At 46.3% G+C, this 20,338-nt stretch overlaps 1 long non-coding RNA gene across 1 annotated transcript; it reads right to left on the reverse strand.

Moving 5' to 3' along the window:
• Positions 1 to 11,893: 11,893 nt before the first annotated feature.
• On the reverse strand, positions 11,894 to 13,564 carry LOC102004798. The gene is made up of 3 exons (XR_263361.2): positions 13,445 to 13,564; positions 12,215 to 12,335; positions 11,894 to 12,138 (listed from the first exon to the last, which is right to left on the reverse strand). It is a non-coding gene; the product is annotated as an uncharacterized LOC102004798 (long non-coding RNA).
• Positions 13,565 to 20,338: the final 6,774 nt, after the last annotated feature.

Here is a 20,338-nt window from a genome sequence, read left to right on the forward strand (position 1 = left end):
TGATTTCTTTTCATCAGCTACATCAATTATATGTAGCAACGGGACTCAGTGAAACACATTTACAACTTGCTGAAAACACTCCTTGAAACAATTCAGACCTTGTTAAGTCCTGGTGTGCTCAGCCGAGCATGGTTGGGCTAGCAATCAGCAGAATTTGGTCAGAGCTGAGCAAATCCAAGCTGACTTTGGCCGAGAAGGATGGCATGCCAGGGAAGAGGCCCTTTCTGAGCCCTCTTTCTATGGTAATGAGATGGGGTCAGGCATGTATAGACTTTTAGTGCGCTGTCAATAAAGTATCCAATCAATTATTATACTAATTAACCATACTATGTCAGGTGATGGGGATACAGGGAATAAGTAAAATGCTAAATATATGATCATGACTTCAGGTTGTTTATGGTCTCATTGAAGATATAGGTAAACATGCCACTCCAGCTCCTTTACCTACAATAAAACTTTTGAAAAGAAATACCATATCTACTCCTCAAGTCCTGCATTCATAAAATTACATTAATAGTAATAACTACTGTACAGGTGAATATGCATCTAGCTGAAAATAAGAAAAGTGTTTGGCATGCAGGAAGAATTCAGTAAATGCTCTCAGTGGTGTTGGTGTCATGCACATGGGGTGCGATCAGTACAATAAGAGAAACACAGCAAGCTGTCCAACCACTTATGAAGGGTTCTAATCCATATCAGAAAGAAACTTCTTGGGGAAGGAGATATCAACATAGAAACAGGAAGGGGTGGGTGATGAATGCAGTCAACTCTACCTCAGAAAGCTCTTTTAAAATTGTCCCTCCCCATGTTTCTCCATTCCATGGACCTCAGCCTTGAATGTTCCAACATGCTCTAAATGGGCCTCCTGCCTTCATTCTTATCCAGACCATCTTCCATTCTTGTTCCCAGAGAAATCATCCTAAAATAGGCCCAGTCTTGCTACACCCTTAGATGAAAACCTTTCAAAAGCAACACTATCAGTGTCCACTAGAGGAACAGACCTAATGTAAGATATATCTATACTTATACAGGTATGTGATATAGGCATAGGTATAGGGGTTGGCAAGGTAGGCTTACAGTAAGTGTCTACAGAGTCAGGCATGGAAGAATGTAGAAGGCCATCTGCAGGCTGAAGATCTGAAGGATCCAATCAAAAGTCAAAAGTCTGGAGCTCACTGCAGACTCCTATGCAACTCTGTATGAGGAAGCTAAAAGCTCTACACTAGAAGCCTGGAGACTGATATCCAAAAGCAAAAGCAAATACTGCAGCTGTTCTGAAGAAACAGAAGTGGGACTTATTTCTGCTTTCCCCTTTTATTCCATCCAGGCTATCAGTCTATTACTTGGTGCCACCCACGCCCAGGGTGGGTCTTCCATCTTCAGTAAGTCCACCATTCAGACACTCCCAGAACTATGGGAAACCAATTAGCTGGGTGTTTCTTATTCAAGTTGATGCCATAGTTAAATATCACCTACTCAGAGCTTCTCAACATTTCCACCAAAGACCTCCTAAGCAACAAACCTGTACCTCCAAGGAGCCCACACTACAGCCTAAAAAGCTACATAATTTATTGGACTTCTGTAATTAATCCTAAAATATCATATTTTTGCATTTTTATTTTATAGTTCTTCTTATTGGTTTTAACATGAAAATGTTTTACCAACTTCCTAGTGGGCTTAATTCATATCTAAGGATGTGTTATCCTTAACCTGTGGTTCTGAATACACACATACACTCTCTTTCTTTCTTTCTTTCTTTCTTTCTCTCTCTCTCTCTCTCTACCTCCCTCTCTCTCTCTAGGTCCTGCATGATTTGACAGAACTCCCTATCCCTGCATCAAGATAGTCCCTACTTGAGCCAGCAGCAGTGGTGTACTCCTTTAATCCCAGCACTCTAAGAGGCTGAGACAATAATATAGTAAGTTTGAGCTCAGCCTGAACAAGTGTGACAGTGTGACACTGTCTCAAAATAAAAACTTAAAAGAAGTGCTTGGGACATAGCTCAGTGCAAAGGCCCTGGGTTCTGTACTAGAGAGAGAGAAAAAAATGGCCCTACTTGACCTCCTGTGATGCCTCCTTGCTGTTCCACATGCTGTCCTTTCCTGGCCAAATACCCTGATTCTCTGGCCATTTGGCCATTTCCTCTCCATGTTCCTATGCTATAGATGCACTATGTCATAATTTGAGCAGTACTTAGGCGTCTCCAGTCTCTGATGATTTTGTGAATCTTTCAGTGGCAAGAGCTAAATTTGCTTCAGTTTTCCATTTATTATTGTGTAACAAATTACTCCCAAAGAACTAGAGGCCTAAAAGCAATTATTTTATTTTGTTAACAGTTTTGCTGGTGAGGAGCTCGGGAAGAGCTCAGTGAGTGACCAGTCACTCGTGCAGTCTGCAGGCGCATATAAGCTGAGGCAGCAGTCATGTGAAGGCACCCAGGTGGGGGTTCAGAGAGTACTGTTGACTGCATCATCTATGTTTAGCCTCTCAATCACACTTCTTAAGGTGTCTGACTTCCCTCAGAGGAACAGTCCCAAGGGAAGCAAGGAGAAGCTACATTGCCTTCTCTGATCTGGACTCAGAAAGCATTCAGTGTCACATCTAGCCACATCTTGTTGGGTACAAGTGAGTCAGTCATGGGCCAACATGGATTCAAGCTGTGGAAAATTGAACTCTCCTCTGGATACCAGAGTATAGAAGAGCATGAGTGATGCAATTCTCTTTGGAAAACGCGGTCTCCATAGTGAGCATCTCTGTATTTAACCCGCCACACAGGAAACGCATGGGCTCTTGTTGTCAGAATTGCACTTTCCCAGGACGTGATTTTCACAAGAACAGGAGTGACATCTCCCTCTCCTTCTTGGAACCTTCTTTCCCTACAACACACTCCACCTCTTTCTACCTGAGGCTGACAAGTGAGGCTGAGAAGTACAGATAGAGCAAGCGGAAAGAAGGGAGAGAAGAGATGGAAGGGAGCTGGAAGATTTCCAACTCTTGGGAAGATAAAAAAGAAATCCCTCAACCTTACTCTCACCGAAATTAACTTTTCTTCCCCACCCCAAATAGGAGAGGGAATGGTGGGGATTCACTTTGAACATGGAGTAATGGTCAATAAGAGAAACACTGACCAAGCTTGATATTCCATGTGTCCCTGCTGGAACTATTTCTGTACCCCTCCCTTGGGGCTTCCTTCTCCCCCTTCACCATTAGAACAAAGAGCTCTCCTGGCCAACTCATCTCTAAGGGTGCCTGCCGCAGTTAAACTCTGTGATTTTATACCAGCCATCCCCACCCAACTTAGCACAACATCGGCCTCCTGGGGAAAGGCAGCCTGTCATTCAGAGAACTCTCCTTCTCCAAAATCTAATATCCCCTCATCTCCCATTACTAGTTCAGTTATGGGAGCCTTCATAGCAGGTGTCATTAAATAGACATTAAGACCCAACAGGGCATGTTTTACGGGACCATTACCATATGCCTGATGTTTGCTGTGACAAATGGAGATCCAGCCAACCACGCCATGTGATAATGCACTGGGAAACACCCCCTGGAGTGAGGTAAATGTGCTTAGAAGACGGAGCTGTCATTGTTTAATGCCATCCACTGGAAAGGGACTGATTCCTCTTTGCTGACTTGCCTTAAAGGCAGGCTTCACCCAATTCCTCCTGGGTCCATCAGACACTTGGGCCAAGGGAAGTGGAATCCATTTGGCCAGCAGGGCCAAATTAAACATGTTCCAAGGAAGCTTACATCATGTTTCAAGGGCCAAGGGCTATACAGCCTCAGTTTCCTTCATGATGATTAGAGTTTGTTAGCCAGAGGCAGAATAGTAAGTGTGAGAAAACTCCCTTTAGCCAAATTCCCTAACATTAAGAGCACTTTTCGTAACCTGGATGCATTTATCGTAACTCAGGCATTAACATTGCTGTGATATGATTAACTTAATTAGAGACTTTTGTCTGGATATTTCTCACATCCCCACTCAAGTCCTTTTCGGTTCCATGATTGCATTTGGAGAGATTATTTTTGAAGCCTAATAGTTAAGATCAAATCCACAATACCTGGGTTTGCTACCCATCCTTAGTGAAGGCTTTGTACTTCTCCCCCCATGAGGTCCACTGTGACTAACCCAGACTCAAAAGAGAGATTGCCTTTGGGCTCATGAACTGTGAGTCCTTTTTGCATTACCAAGGCTCTGGACAGGAACAGAGAGCAATGAGCTCTGTAAGAATCACAACTCATTCGGGGTCCTTAATGTTGATAGAGTTCATTTCCCCTGAGCTGGTTCCCAGGTACTTTGTAGCCTGTCCTCCTCTCTCGTCCTTCAAGTCTCAGCCTAGAGAGGTGAGGTCCTGCAGCCTGGCACTCTCAATGGCTTCAGAGCACCAGGGTGTGTCTCATTCAGAGCTCACCGTGTCATCTTGCCTCATAACCTCATCCCCCAAGACTCAAACTCATGGGGCTGCCACTTCCTGGAGCATTACTCCCATAGAGACAGCTCTTCAGGGGTTTGTACCAGCATGAAATGCCCCAGCCCAGAAATAGAGCACATAGGAAAACAATACTCACTAATGATTCCTATTCTCAAGGATCCTATCAAATGGCAGAACTGCAAACCTGCCTCCCCATTCAGGCTGAGTGACTTTGGGATCTGCACAGTCTATATGCTTACTTGGGGATTCAGAGATGGTCACCGGGTGGGTGGGATGCTAGGCCAGTGCAGACACAGGTAAGCAGGATGGAGAAGGCAGGGCTGGGGCAAAGATGAAGGACCCACACTATCTCCTAGTCTCAGACACTCAGCCCAAAGCAAGGAACCATAAACTCACCCAAATAACTAGAACCCAAAGCACTGATACAAATCTTGTACCAAATCTTGCATCCTGTCACTCCACCAAGACAAGACAGAGCTGTAGTAGTCATATAGTATCTTCTGGAATTACAAAGTACACACCACATGCTAGCTAGGGTCATCTAAGATTTACTGAGGATTTACATGCTTGGTGTCTTTCCATTTATAATCCATCTGATGATGTAGCATCAGTGCAGTGTCCATAGCAGGTGGGATGTGGCCCCCCCAAAAGATATGTCCACATTCTAACTCTTAGAACTTGACTTTATTTAGAAAAACAAAAGATGCAATTAAATTAAGACTTTCAAGATGAGATTATCCTGGATTAGCCCTAAATCTCTGACAACTGTCCTTAACAGAAGACAGAAGAGAAGACTCAGATACCCTAGAAGTCTGAGAGAAGGCCAGGCAGAGTTTGGAATTCTACAGCCACAGCACAGCAGTGCCTGCAAAACCCAGAGCTGAGGAAGCAAAGAATAAACTCTCTTCCAGAGCCTCTGGGGTAGGGGGACTGTTGCCCTGTGGGCCCCTTGATTTTGGACTTCTGCTTTCAGAACAGTGAAAGAATAAATTCCCATTATGTTAAGCCTCCAAGAATTTGGCAATTGGAAGGTAGCCCTAGAAACAAATATAGAATCCCATCTTAGTTATTTTTCTCTTGTTGCTGAGACAAAACACCCTATACCCAAAATTAAGGAAGGAAAGGTTTATTTAGCTTACGGTTTGTGGATGTTTCAGTCCATAATCAGCTGGCTCCAGGGCATGGTGTGACACAGGGGCAACTCTTCAAGTCAGCAAAAGACAGCAAAGCAACATGAACAAAAGCGGGGGAGGGGGGTGTGGAGCAGGGGGAGGTGAGCAAGCCTCTTTTTTCTTCCCTTATATTGTAAGCAGGAAGGAAGGGCTCCTTTACATCCACAAGGTCACAGTGCCCTCCTCTTGCACAGGCTCAGGATGTTTACAAAGTAAGGGCCCTGGCCCTCTGCTGAGTCCCTTAGTTAACCTTCTAAACTTCTCAAGTTGACACAATGTATTAACCATAACAAATCCCTGATAAAGAGTTTAGAAAGTTGAGTCTCAGAATAGTTGGATACTTGTCAAAGTCATACAGATATGACTTTGTATCAGACGCAGAACTTTAAACTTGGTCAGGGCAGCCCCAAAGCCTGGGCTCTTAGAGGCAAGTGGAGAAGCAGCTAAGGTAGAACTATGGTCTAGTACCAGGCTGTCTGTGTTCTGAGCCCAGCCCTGCCCTTCTAAGTTGTGTGATTCTGGAAAAATCTCTTAACCTCTCAAACCTCAATTTCTTCCTCTGTAAAATGGGGATGCCAAAAATCCCCCTTCCAGCCACAGGTGTTTGAGTGAAAGGCATGGATGAGTAGAATGCCCTGAGAACAGTGCCTGAAGCTAAAGGAGCCCCAGAACAGCCAGTGTCCTAACCCCTGCAGACTTTTTGTTCTCTGCTATTCTCCTGACCACACATTTTGTCTGTCCCTTCCCTGAGACTTTAACCCTACTGACTACTTTGGAACAGATAATTCTGGATTCTAAGAACCACGCTATGCTCTGTTGGACTTTAGTATCTCTGTCCTCACTCACTCGATGTCAATAGCAACCCTTCTTCTTGGCCATTGTCCCAACAATCAGAGCTCTCCCGATGTTGCCAAATGTCCTCTGGGAAATGAAAACAAGCTTGTGTTTAGAACCCCTGCCTTGGGTCTAGAGAGGGCCAGGCCTGAGGATTCTGGCCTTTTTACTGAGTGTCAAGGCTTGCCTCTGGGATTCTGGATACATGTCTACTTTTCACACCTGAAGCTGGTTCAGAAGCTGTCATCAGAGGACCCTTAGAAAGTGTTGGAGATGCCCGGTGTCTCAGGGGAAGTCAGGCGACACCTAGGTGAATGCATATTGTTGTCGAAGACATTGTTTTAGACTTGCCACTCTATTATTCAACAAGTGGGAATAATAAAAATAAAATGGGAATAACAATAAAAATATCAACGTCACCTGGTACTTCACTAAATGAGCTGTTAGGTGCAAGTATCAGCAGAACACTGAGCAACTGTTGTTATTTTCACTACTACTATTACCCCTGTCTGATGATCTGACCTATGAAATGATACAAAAGGGAAGCATCTATTCTTGATGACTACACAGGCCCCAAATAAAATCAGGCTGTGTTTGACAATCACTGTCACAAAAAGTAAAACACATGTGCCCAGGCTGAGAGTGAGAGGTGGGTGTGTGTAGTGTTAGTTTAAAGGAACACCTTTGCCAAGGCAGGAGGAAATGGTGATAGATTTACAGTGATGTGACAAAGATTCCCGAAAGCTGCAGTTCTCCCATGGCCCGAAAAGATGATATTTGCTGTTGGCAGATGTAATTGAATTGGAAAAAGAGAGACCGCGCTCGCAGATCGTCACTTCATTTTATTCTTGTGTGGCTGCCGTCCAAAGGGCTGAAGTGAGAACTCCTCCACAGAGGCAGCTCCCAGGCTCAGTCCCCTCCTCCTCTTCCTCCTCTTCTGTAATGACTCCTTCAGCTGCCAGGAGCCTAAGGAAGTTGGAGAGGAAGAGGGTAAAGCCTTGAGCTCAGGAGGTCTGAGTGTGTACCTTGCTTCTGCAACTTGCTAGCTGTGACTGGGGCTAGTTGCCTCCCGCTCTGATACTTTTCTCTCATCCTTTGAAGGAAAAGCAAAGACAGTGCTGCTTATTCTTGAGGATGAGCCAAGTTGCGTTCTTTCATTTTCCTGGTTCCTCTAACCTCCCTCTCCAAACACTGCCTGCCACACCCCTCTCCTCGGGGTTGGCCACCTGTTGTGAATTCAGTAAGGACCCGGGTTTACCTTGACTAGTCCCATTTTACAAAAGAAATAGAAGCTTAGAGAGGTGAGATAATTAGCCTAAAGCCGGAGAGCTCACCAAGGCCACTCTGGGTAGTTGTTCACGTTGTACTTTGCACAGGGAAGCCCCACCAAAGGGGGTGACATTTACATTGTAGATAAACCCTCTTATAGAACAGTGTACATGGCCAGAGGGCTTCCAAGCCTCCCTGGCATGTCCTAGCATAACCAGTCCTTCATGAACTCACCCAGGCACCCATGGCAAAGCTTCTACTTGAGCATTGATGTCTACACACTTCCCAGCACACACAGGACAGTCCTGACCATACCCCAGCCACCCCCCGAGGTTGTTTCTCTCATTATCTTGGCTCTTGGTGGCTCAACTCCATTCCATCGCTGACTCACCAGCAAAGTCGCAGTAGACTCTGTTCTAAGGGAAAATTTTCTGGGGCTCAGTTTCCCTTTCTTACTGCAAAAGGATTTTACAAGAGTTCTGCAAATAGTACCCTGGAACCCTTGTACACTGTGGAACAATGCAGTTTTCATGGAAACCTGGGGACTGATCTCCATGCACACTTCCCGCCAGCAAGTTCTGTCCTCTGGTCAAGGGGGGCCTGCCACATTCTTTGCGAACTGCCACCGGGATGTCTGACCAGGGGTCCCACAAGGCCCAGCCCTGCTGCCTTTGTCAACCTTGTTTCATTTCAGTTTCCTTAAAAGAAAACCATCTCCCAGCTCCTTCTGCAGAGTGTAACATGGCACTTCTTCATTAGGGTGAACCCAGCCCTGGGAAGCAGCGGAACAGGTCACTTGCTGGCAAGGTTGCCATGGAAATTATTCACTTTTATTGAATTATTCATTTTCATTGTCCACCTAGAATGTCCCCCCAGGCTCAGAGCTGTGACAGACACTTGGACAGGGAGCTGTGTAGCCACACATCAGCAGCTCTGCCTGAGGGCTGGCTTGTGAGGGAGAAAAACAGGGAACCTTGAGCCAGAGCCCTAGAGTCCCTTATCAGTCATAGGGGACAGTGGTCTCTCGTGACGCTGTGCAGTCTTGGGCTCCAGACTTCTAAAGTTCCTGTTTCCTCTTCTCTCTTCTGAAAAATGAGGATAGGAAGGTGCCCAGCTAACTGGGTGGTTCTCATTATTGTATTACAAATTGTGTGCTTATAGGCCTGTTTCCCCTGTCTGTAATATGAAGACACCAGACCAAATACTCTCTAAGGAAGCTTCCAGCTCTGATATGGAGCCGAATGGCATCTTCTCGCCTGAGCTGCTAAATTTTTCAACATAAAATCCATTCCCCTCAGTAGACTTTGTCTTTTTCCCAGCAGCGGTCATAGGTTATGGTTTCAAACTGAGTAAATATTAAAAAACTAAACAGACCCAGTTCCAATTTCACAGTCAGGGAAAGAATTGGATCCATGATCCTTTGACTCCCCTGGGATAAGGAGGTGTTGGTGTTGCACCTACAACCTGACAGGCCAGGTGATGCTCACTAAAATCCCACTACCCTTTGCACCCTGTGGAGATCTTTGGGGCTGCTGGCAAGGCCTTCAACTAGTTTTCCATAGAATGAAATAGAATTGCCCATGTGGTTTATATTTTGTTGGGCTTTTTTTTTTTTTTTTTTTGTATGTTTGTTTCGAGGTTGTTTGTTTTAGGAATTCTAACCTAAAATCAATTTTTCAGTAACCACATCAACAAATGTTTAAGGATAGAAATAGAAGGCTATTATCACAGAAATACTGGACATTATTTAAATGCCTATTGGTAGAGGAGTGGCGATATACATTGTTAGTTCCTTCCAGCAGTTTATCATCTAGACATGAAGCAGAATGAACTGGATATAAACTTATTGATCAGTCGAAATGAGTAAGACACAGGCTGAGTGAAAAGACATGTAAAACAGCAAGTGAAATTCCATTCAAATAAAACCCATAAGCAGAAACATATAACCTAGATGTCTAGGACCAACCCATAGTCAGAACTAGAAAAGGTTGGTTTAAGACCCCCATCCACAAATTGGGGACCCCTGAGGACAATATTGGTGTGAATTCTGAAAGGACCTTTTTTTTCTTTCAGATAGGATCTCACTATGTAGCTCAGGCTGCCCTAAACTCACTATGTAGCCCAGGAAGGACCTCGTGGTGGTCCTTCTGCCTCAGCCTTCTGAGTGCTGGGATTACAGGCATGCACCACCAAGCCCGGCAGGACATTTGTTGATATAATTGCACTCGGATTCTCCATCACACTGCCCCCACCACCATATCCTTTCCCTGAATGAGCTCAAAGTCAGGGTTGTCTTACTTTCCCACATACCTATGTTGGTTTCACACTATCACAGCCCCAATACAGAGTCAACTCTTACCTTGATGTTTACCCGAGGACACTCACATGAGGTCTGCGTGTGTCGTGAACATTGCCAATGGTTTGTGGGAGCTTGTTGAAGGCTTTTCATAGCAACAAAGCCAGCAACTTGAAACTCAGTAATTAGATGACCCCATTTTCCAAAGAGGCCTTGACCATTCCTCTGCCCAGGGCTCAGCCTCCTACTGGGCTCTGCTTTGCACCTTTAGTTTTCTTTCTATTTTCAGCTCTATTGCTCTCCCTCTAGCTCTTGATGGGCCCTGGGAGCTTGGAGCGCTTCTCACTTATGAAACAGAGCAATTCAAGGCCTGTCCTGCTCCACCCACAAATCCATATCTAGGCCACCCTTACATCCCAACCCATCCGAGGGCTCAGGGTCAGCTTCTAACTGGCCACTCACCAAACAGAATCTGCCCTCCTTAGATAGAAGATGATGCTGCATATACAGAGTTTCTCTCTCTCCTGCTTTCTCATACACACACACACTCTCAGTCACACGCATGTATAGAAAAAGTCAGCCTGGAATTACATGCCCTGAAATGTTAACAGTGGTTATTTCTCACTAATGATATTTTAGATATCTTGTTTGGTTTGTCTTCTTTATATATTTTTGTAATATTTGAATTTTCTTAAGTAAACATATATCAGCTTCCCAGGCTGAGCAGGGGGCAAGGGCAGCAATTTTCATTTGGAGAAGGCCGTGTCCTCTGTGACTCTGACACCCAGTTCACTGCTCCCTGTGGCCACCTCCCACTCAGCCCTTGCACATTCACTGAGCACCCACACACCAGCCAGCATCACCAGACCTCTCTTCTCACTCATGCTCTGACTCATCTCCCCACTCTTCCACGGGCCCAGTGTGTGGTGCCACAAAGAAGCAGACAGCCACCCCCAGACCTGCCAGGAATGCTGCTTAAACTGCCTTCCCAACACCTCTGCTCATGAGCAGAGTAGCCATGGCAAAGGACCCTGAGCCATGGGGCCCTAGAGCTTTGTGAGAGCACCCTCGCCCACGTATTTTGGTAGAAACTTTTGAACTGAATCAAATAAAATCGTACATTATCTCATGAACAGAGTCTTGGCCCCTGGAGAGGAGTGTAGATCTGAATGACCACTCCAGCAGGAAAGGCAGAGGAAGACCAGGGGGCTTGGGAAGGACCCCAAGCTCCCAAATCCTACCCTTGACAGGTGCATATGATACTGCTCCTGTTATAGTGTCATTGAGATGACACATTATCACTGCTACCTTGTTGAAGTGACAAGAGATTGGTAAAGTTGCCCAGAAACTCATACAAGGGAAGAGAAACCATAGTCTAGAAAGGAGGATACAGATCCAGTAATCAGTAGTGAGGCTCGACATTCAGGGGAGTAGATTTCTGACTTCCCCCTCCGCTCCACCCTGAATCTGGCCTGGACTTCTGCCCAGTGACCTGTCTGTAGCCAATATAAATCACATAACAGGAATAGGGCTTAAAATCCATCCCCTATGATTCCTGGCACTAAGCCATTCACTGTGAGTATTCAATACCCTTTTGTCAAATCTAGCTCTCATAGAGTGACTCTGCCCTCTCTCTAAAATCTCCATTCATCGAGAGCCCTCTGCAAAGCAGGCACCATGCCATGTGCTTTCCTATGTCATAGCCCATTAAACCATCACACAGAGCTTCAAGGTAAGCGTTATTGCCCATTTTTTATAGATGAGGAAACTGTATCCCTCAGAGATTAACGTAAGTAACTAGCCAAATGTCCCACAGTCCATTAGTCAGCTATTGTGGAAATAATGCTATGTAACAAATAATCCACAAGTTCATGAGATGACAACAAGCATTTACTTCTCACTGACAGATATGGTTCCTATTGGCTTGGTGCCAGGCTGTGGTTGGTCCATTTAGAGAGTCTCCACATAGTCCTGGAATGAGAATTACCCAACTTATTCCTCTTAAAGCAGATAGGAAAAGCAGGACTCCAGGCCAAGATGTGTAAATCCATAGCAGTCTGTTGAACAGGACCCACAGTGATAGAGAAGGGAAGTATATTTCACCTTTTCTATTGAGAGGTCTGGTCAGGTGGCACTGCAATGAGTACAGATGCATCATTTTAATACCAGGATTAAAGAAATGGAAACAAGGACAAAGTGCACCTACAAACCTGTCTTTCTGAAGAATAGTTTGTTTTGGTCCACAGTTTCAGGGTTTTCATTTCAAGCAATTCCAAGACAGAAACATCTTGGTGGAAATGATGGTGAAGGAAAGCTGCTCTCCTCTGGTAGCTGGGAAACAGAGTGGGGGAAAGCTAAGGGCAAGATATTCCCTTCCAGGTTATATGCCAAGTGACCTACTCCCTTCAAGCGGACCCTAACCTCCTGAGAACTCAGAAATGGATTAATCCATGATGAGATTAACAATCCTATGCCCCAATCACCCCTCTGGGCCCTATTTCTGAACATGACTGCTCTGGGGACCAAGTCCTCAATACAGGAATCCTTGGAGGACACTTCATATTTCAGCTCTAATGGTACCTTTCATATATGACTCAGCATTCCCCACAATATTCTATGCGATATACAGAGCCTCCAATCCCTGATCAATGAACTCCAACACCAGGAACATTAGTGGGAGACAATACTACTAGATTCTGTCATATTTTTAACATTGTAGGCTTAAGATAGCTTAATCTTGATATGACAAACCACAGGAAACAGCCAGTGTCCTGGGTATTAGATCTGATGCTCTGAGTTCTTGTCTCGGCCCTGATGCTCCCTGGACCTCAACTTCCTTATCTCTATAATGGGCTGAGGCCGCTATGTAAGACCAAGAGCCTTGTTAGCAGTGCCCTTCCAGGAAGTGGTATTCCAGTCTCAGTGTTTGGCTCTGTACTACTCCAAGTTTCCTGTTCTCACTTCTCAAAATCCAGAGCCCTCAATCTTCTATTTTAGGTAAACACAGCCATTAGGAGGAATGAGGACTTCAGAGAGAGCGGGCTTCATTAGTCATTGTCCTCTAGCCCAGAAGCAGGGCTGAGCCCAGGTTGGTCAGTCTGAATGAGGCTCAGAGCTGCCCGGTGCTGGGACTTCCGCAAGAACTCCGCATCAGTCTTAGACTGGAGAGTCACTGCAGACAAGTACTAGGCGCATGCCTAGCAGGTAGGGCAAGCCATGGCAGAGAGGAAAGGTGTGGGATTCCTGCTACTCCAAATGACAGGTTCAGAGCAGCAGCAGCACCAGGAGGCAGGTTAAGAACGCTGTGTCTCAGGCCTTTCCCACAGCCTGAATCAGAATGAGACTGGTGCACGTGCGGTAGTTTGAGAAGCTCTAGCACAGCACGTCCACCCTCCTTTCAAGTCCCTTCATATTTTTTGTGCCAATGGCTCCTAGTGTACCTTCACTCCCAGCAGCCCGTATCCACTTCTCTTTGCCGGAGGGCTGCCCTCGAGCTACCGGAGGCCCCTTTGCCTGTGGCACAGACAGCCAGAGGGCCTGGAAACTTACATCCACTCAGGGGCAGCCCTTTACCCAGAGGTTCTAGAACTTTTACCATTCCTTGGGGCCCTTGGTGTCTCAGTGATGCATTCACTCTTAGGCCAAAGCAAAAAATAAAACTAATAGTTCCATTTATTAAGTAAAATGCAGTCCCAACTCTTTAACTAGTATTTATATCCTAGCAATTCAGTCATTGCGAATATGCTACATAAAAATTAAAGCAGAAAATAGTATGTTGACTGCACTCATAAATAACCACAATTACATATTGATGGGATGTGCGTGCCTGTTGGGCACTGTATGGCTCTTCAATTCTTAGAATCAGATTGGACACCGCCACCCTTATTTCCTGCTCTACATTGATTTCCATTAGGTACTCGCTGTTGATCCTAGCTGCTGCTTAACACCCAGTTTCACAAAGATTTGACGTCACTCAAGGGAATGTAGGGCAATCTAATGTGGAAACTGTGAACTGTCTTGAGACAGTGTCTAGCAGCTGTTTCTGTATTTTCCTCACAAAATTAAAATATCCCACAACACCTGGGATACCCTGCCCCACAGTTTGGGCACCATGGCCTGAGCCATGATTGACATTGCCAGGATCTAAGTATTCTAGCTCTCTCACCATAACAAGGACAGTTCTAAGGCATGACCTACATTGTACTGCCTGTCCAAATCTCAGCTGTCCTCCAAGAGCCCAGGGCTCAGGGTGGTGCTATTATTTACCCATCTTCTCTTACTTTCTCTTCCTGCCCCAATCTCCCTCCTCTACTCAGAACTACCTAAAAATTCTCCTTCCTGGGAACCTTCATCTCAGGACCTGCTTCTGGGGACTCCAACCTAAGAATAAGATGACCAGGAAGATCTGTGCTGGGAAGGTGATTAGGAGGTGATGCCACCTCCCAGGGGACACTGTGGCTACCTTTGCCCTGAACGGTAATAGTGGGGTGAGGAGTGCAGACCACATCCTGGAATGCCAAGGAGGTGAAATTAGCAGTGTTGGACATTAACTGGGTATGCAGGATGAAATAACCTCAGGCACTCCTGTTTTTCCCTCTTATAACAATATCACAAACAGCGATGGGGAGCCAAAATGTGGTGTGAGTTTGTGGGGAGAATAGTGAATTCATGCTGAGCTCAAACCCTGAAATCCCATTTCTAAAAAAAGGCAAAAGTTGAGTAGGCAAATTTTCCCACCCACTTTTTGAAAAGGGCTTTGTTTAAATGTGTGCTTGATGTGCTGTTCCTAGCTTCATTAACCCCCCTAATAATTATACTAATTACTGCACACTCTATGCATATGGATGTGTTTGGAACTCCAGCTCATGCTTGGCTTCAGACGGCAGACAATGCGTGTTGCCATTACACCCTAAAATGTTTTAGGCAAACAGAGGTAGCACCTGTTGGATATCATTGCTGGCGGGAGTACAGTTTGAGCAGTCTACACGCACCCACATGCTCAGCTGAGCCCAGACAGCAAAGCTCTGGTTCCTTAAAGGGGCCGGTGGGGGAGTAAGGGTTGTCATCTTCCCAGGGGCCATGGGGGGACAGTGCTGTCTTCCCACCAAGTGTTTGACCTATTCATCCCAATAATCTTGAACTGTGGGAGTTGTTATCTCTATTTTACAGGCAAGAAATTTGAGGCTTAACTAATGTTTTCATTCATTCAGTGGGTTTATACTCTCTTAGTCCACTTTGTGTTGCTATGACAGGACATCACACACCGGGCAATTTATGAAGGAAGATAATTTTTGTCTTATAGTTTTGGAGGCCATGTAGTCCAGGATGGAAGGGCTACCACTGGTTTATCATAATGTGCCAGCAGGCAGCACATGATAAAAGAATAAGAACACTGAGGAAGCCGAACTCCCTCTTAGAACAATCTACTCAATAATTAACAGCTTGATCTACCATGAGTGGAGTCCTCCTGAACTAATCACCTCCTGGAGGTTCCACCCTCCCAATTCCATCACCGTTGTAGTTGAATCTCAGTGTAAGTCTGGCAAAGAACTCGTACTATGTGCCAGTGACTCAAAGATTCCACAAAAACAGCAGTGAGCAAATCTGAGTTAGTCCCTCTCCCCTTGTACACTGGTTTAGATCTAGAATGTCCCCTAAGCTTCAGAGGTGGCTTTTAATCCCTTCTCCCTGTGCTTCCTAGACGCCATGATGTGTGCAGCTTTCTTCCACCTGGGCCTTCCACAAGGCTGTTTCTGCCCTGGAGCCAGTGTTACGTTATGTGTCTGGATGTTCTCCCAAAGCCTCACACAGTCATGGCGTGGGTTTTTTAGAGTTTAGGAATGAGCCATGATCCAATGCTGGGATTATGAGTATGAATGCTACACTCACCCTGGGGCAGATAGTTTACAATGTAAAGGAGGGAAAGAGGCCGCTTGCCATAGCTCCTCCCCTTGTCCTCTTGTTGCTTTTGCTGTCTTCTGCCGCCGTGAACTGCTGCCTCTGCCATGTGCCACTCTACCTTGGAGCCAGCTGAGTATGGACTGAAACCTCCACAAACTGTGGGCTAAATAAACCTTTCCTTCCTTCATTCTGGGTGTTGGGTATTTTGTCTCAGCAACAAGAGCAAAGTAACTGAGATGGCCAGCCAGCCTCAGACTGAAACATATAAAATGGTGAGCCAAAATAAACCTCTTCTCCTTCAAGTTGTGGGTTTCAGATATTACGTCCCAATGCCAAGAAATTAACAATGACATTTCACTTCCAGTGGGGATGGACAAGGGGTCTCAATTGCATAAGAGCCCTAACAAGAGACCAGGGAAAGGAGAGACATGATTGCCCAAGAAGACCTGTGTCTGGAGAGAAAGTCTGAGCAAAGGCCAGAATGAAGCAAGCAAGTCCGGTGGGGGCACAGACTGCTGGGGGGCAAAAGTAGGTCCCAGGAAGAAGTGGCAGCAGGTCCAAGGACCTGGCGAGTACCTGCTGACTGTGTGGCAAAACAGCCCAGGCCCACAGCAGCTGGAGCAGGGGCAGGGAGGGAAGTGGGAGCAGGAAAGGGTAAAGGAGAACCAAGCCCAGGAGACTTTTCTGTGTATTGTGGTTTGTGTCTGGATGTCCCCCAAAGCCTCATGCAGTTTTAGATGTGTCTTTTTCAGAGGTGGCTGAATCTAGAGTGTGTGACTGATTCATGGTGTAATCCTGGGATTAAGAGTACTAGAAGTAAGGGTGAGTGGTTGCAGGATCAGTCCACTGAGTAGATTGGCACAACCCTAATCCCAGTAGACTGCATACAATATAAGAGGCAGAAACAGGGTTACTTCCGCTGTCTTCAGCTGCCATGAACTGTTGCCCCTCTGCCATGTGCCACCTTGCCTTGGACCCAGTTGATTATGGACTGAAACCTCTATAAACTGTGAGATAAATAAACCTTTTCCCCTTTAATTTTGGGTCCCAGGGATTCTGTCTCAGCAATGACAGAAAAGTAACTAAGATACTGTGCTATGAAGTTTATCTTCAGTGGGACAAGAAATCATTGGTGGGTCCCACCCAAGGTTACAAAACAGTGAGAGGCAGGAAGAACTGAGTACAAGCCTGTGCACATCCAAATTCTGCACTGTCCTCTGCTGCCCTATCAAGCTGTTCTTCACAGGGCCAGTCATTGAGTGCTGGAAACACAGAAATGATTTCCTGCCCTGGAGTCTACTGATTCTGTGTGACCTATGTAGTTCCATGTTGAGATGGAAGAAAGCTCTCCTCCAATGCTCCTATTACCTCATCATGGCCAGTGTTCCTGTTATGTTGTTTGTGCAGGTGGCCACTTGTAATTCTCCCCACCCCCACCTGAGCATACTGCTGCTACTAAGAGGTACAACCTCTCTCCCTTGTCACTTGTTTGGCCTAATGTGGTAGAAGTGACCTCATGCCTGTTTAGGGCAAGGCCTAGAGAACCCTGGAAGCTCTACTTTTGCCCTTATGGAGTTCTGATCCCCAGAAAAGAAATCTGCCTCCCTTGCCAGAAGGTCGCCCTCGGGAGGGGCCTACCGGTCCAGCTGAGGCTTCAGAAGAGCAAATGAGACACCATCAAGATCCTGGAGGCCCAGGGAGCTCAGCCTGCACCACATGCAGTGGATAGAGACAAGCTGTCCCTGCCAAACCCCGCCTGCCTGCAGGGGAAACCGATGCTGTGTTAAGTCACTGCATTTCCAGGTAGACAAGCAGGACCAGAGATAAGCACAGCAGCCTCTTCTCATAACATAATCTTACTTCTGTATTTGTCTATTCGGGTCCATTTATCACAGGGCCAGTTATATTAATTTTATTTCCTTCTTTTCTACATCCTCAATGCTATGAATCTGGAGATGTCACATAGCCAGAAAGAGACTGTCCTTCCAAGGCCAGCCAGTTCTTGGAGACAGCAAAAGGCTCTCATATACAAACCAAACAGCCAAGAGTCTGAAGATCTTCAGCTATTACTTTATCTAATTCTCATACACCAAGTCACTATTTTCCCTGCCTGTGTCATCCGAGAGCCTGGGAGATCCCACAGCCTACTGGAATTATTCAAACTGAGCAGTCGTAAGCTGACCTGCATTGCATTTCCAAGAGAAACTCCAATAATACCATGGCCCATGGCCCATGCCTTCCTGCCTTTTGCCCCTTCACTGCCCCTGCCCCTTGCCCATACAGCCCTTCATGGCATGCTATGCGCTCCGTGAGGAGCACTGAACTTTTCTTCCAATGGCACTGGCCTCTCCATGTTGTTACTCAACCACCTTTAGAAATTAAGATCCAGGCACAGAGCACAGCCCCTTTAATTTTCTGGAAGGAAAATGTTAAGGACCACTTTTCAACAAAGGAGACCATAGATCGAGAGGAAAAGGGGCAAGCGGTGGCCCCTTGGCTGGAACTGGTCACCAGCCACATTCACATCACAGGTGGTGATGGGATATCTGAAACAGCACCCCAGATCTCATCCAGAGCCAGGCTCAGTGGAGGAGGGGCTGAGACTCCTCAGAGACAGGCCAAATGAGGACTCATAACAGTTTAGCTTTCTGATTTTTCCCCAAGTTTGGGCCAAGGCAATTTAAGCAGGGCTTTGCTCCTGCCAATCACATACAGCAGAGGGCAGCCGGGCTACTCCAGGGAATTCTAATGAGCTTGTTTGTGAGGCTCTGCATCTGAGCTTGGCGGAGAGTCCCCACTCTGGCACCCAGAAGCACCCCCTGGGTCATGGTGAGGAGGTGTGCTAAGCTGGGCAGCCCAGGGCAGGCAGGTGCAGAGTACCTTTGTGCCAGCTGGCATGTGGAGACCTGCTGAGACGGGCTAGAAGAGCCACCCCTCTTGGCAAACACAACCTCTTAGGTACAGGATTTCCCAAGGTGCTTTAGGGCAAAGAAAGCCACATTCCTCCTCCAGCACATGCACAGCACATCCCAGAATGCTGATCAGAATGGGCACCAGGGAGCACCTTTGTGGTGTGAGGACTGCACAGTTGCATTCGGCACCCTTGTCTGCGCTCAGGGAGCTGGCATGTCAGGGTCTCAGATAAGCCTGGGGCTGTATACCAGAGCACGGGTGAGAGGGCCATCAAGCCCCTCAAAAAACAAGCTCAGGCTGGTCTTAGCTACTGCAGGGAGTCTGACAGGCTGATATAATGTAGGGCATCCCTGTCCCATGTAGAAGATCGCATGGTGGGTGCTGGAGAGGAGAGAGGAAAAACCTCTTCTCATCTCCTTCAGCTTATCCTCCTCTTTCTGTGGGTCAGGGTGAAGTCCATGTTCTCTAGAATTAAGGCTACAGGCTCTGCCTCCATGGGGAAGCCATAATCCTGACTGCTCCATTGAGGTCCACACCCCAGAGAGTCAGGAAACAGCCCAGCCTGAGGCATAGGCAGATCCTGCCCCAGTTTCATAGTAGTAGAGCCGCCGCCCTCTTTAGACCCCTAGCTCCCTTGCCACCTGCTGCTTGACAGGACCATGTTTCTGTGGGAAGAAGAATTGCCGACAGGATCCAAGAAACTCCAGACAAATTCTGGATCTGCTTTCCACCCACATCCCTGCAAAACATGGACAGCTGAGGAGGGGCAGGGTGCTCAGCCAGGTCCCTCTATGTCCCCACCTCCACATCATGCCCTCTTTGATGAATCTGACACCAGAAAAAAATAAATAAATCTATGGGTATGTTTCCCCCAGAGGATCAGCCGAGACAAAATTGCAATGAATGAGAATGTTTCTGGGTTATGTGTTGGAAAATTAGCACGGGCTTGCATTAATTGAAATTCAGTTCTTTATGTATATCAATTCCCTTTGATCCTTCTGGGATTTGCAGCAGCAAGAAAGACACTGAGCAACAGATTAATCCAAGTGTTGTCAGCGACAATGATAAATTGAGGTTTAAAAGCCTACATTGAGATAAATTACTATTAAAACCTAGGCCTCCCCCCACCCGTTAAGTCTGTAGAACCAAGAATTTGTGAAAATACTGGTTGCCTCTCATTATGCGCATTCTTAGGCTTTGGATGGTGGCTTTGCTGTCACTGGCAGCTCTTTCTCTTTGGGTTTGATCTGTTCCACCTCCTTCTCACTCTTTGTGCTTCTGTGAGCCATCAGATGACTTCCTCTTACATAGTCTCAACTACTAAATCCGTATCAGGGACCCACATGCCTGGGCCTGTCCCCTGAGTACCAGGCCTGTGAATACAGCCTCCGTAGGCATCTCTAGAAACCTCAGACAGCACTGGCAAAACTCAGTGCTCTGTTTCCCCTTGGCTTGCTTTGATCCTGGGTTCTCATGTCAGCCATACTACCTTCTACTCTATGATCCAAGGCAATGATGTC

The sequence above is a fragment of the Chinchilla lanigera genome, unplaced genomic scaffold (assembly GCF_000276665.1).
Source record: "Chinchilla lanigera isolate Chin_1 unplaced genomic scaffold, ChiLan1.0 scaffold00066, whole genome shotgun sequence".
Classification (NCBI taxonomy): Eukaryota; Metazoa; Chordata; class Mammalia; order Rodentia; family Chinchillidae; genus Chinchilla; species Chinchilla lanigera.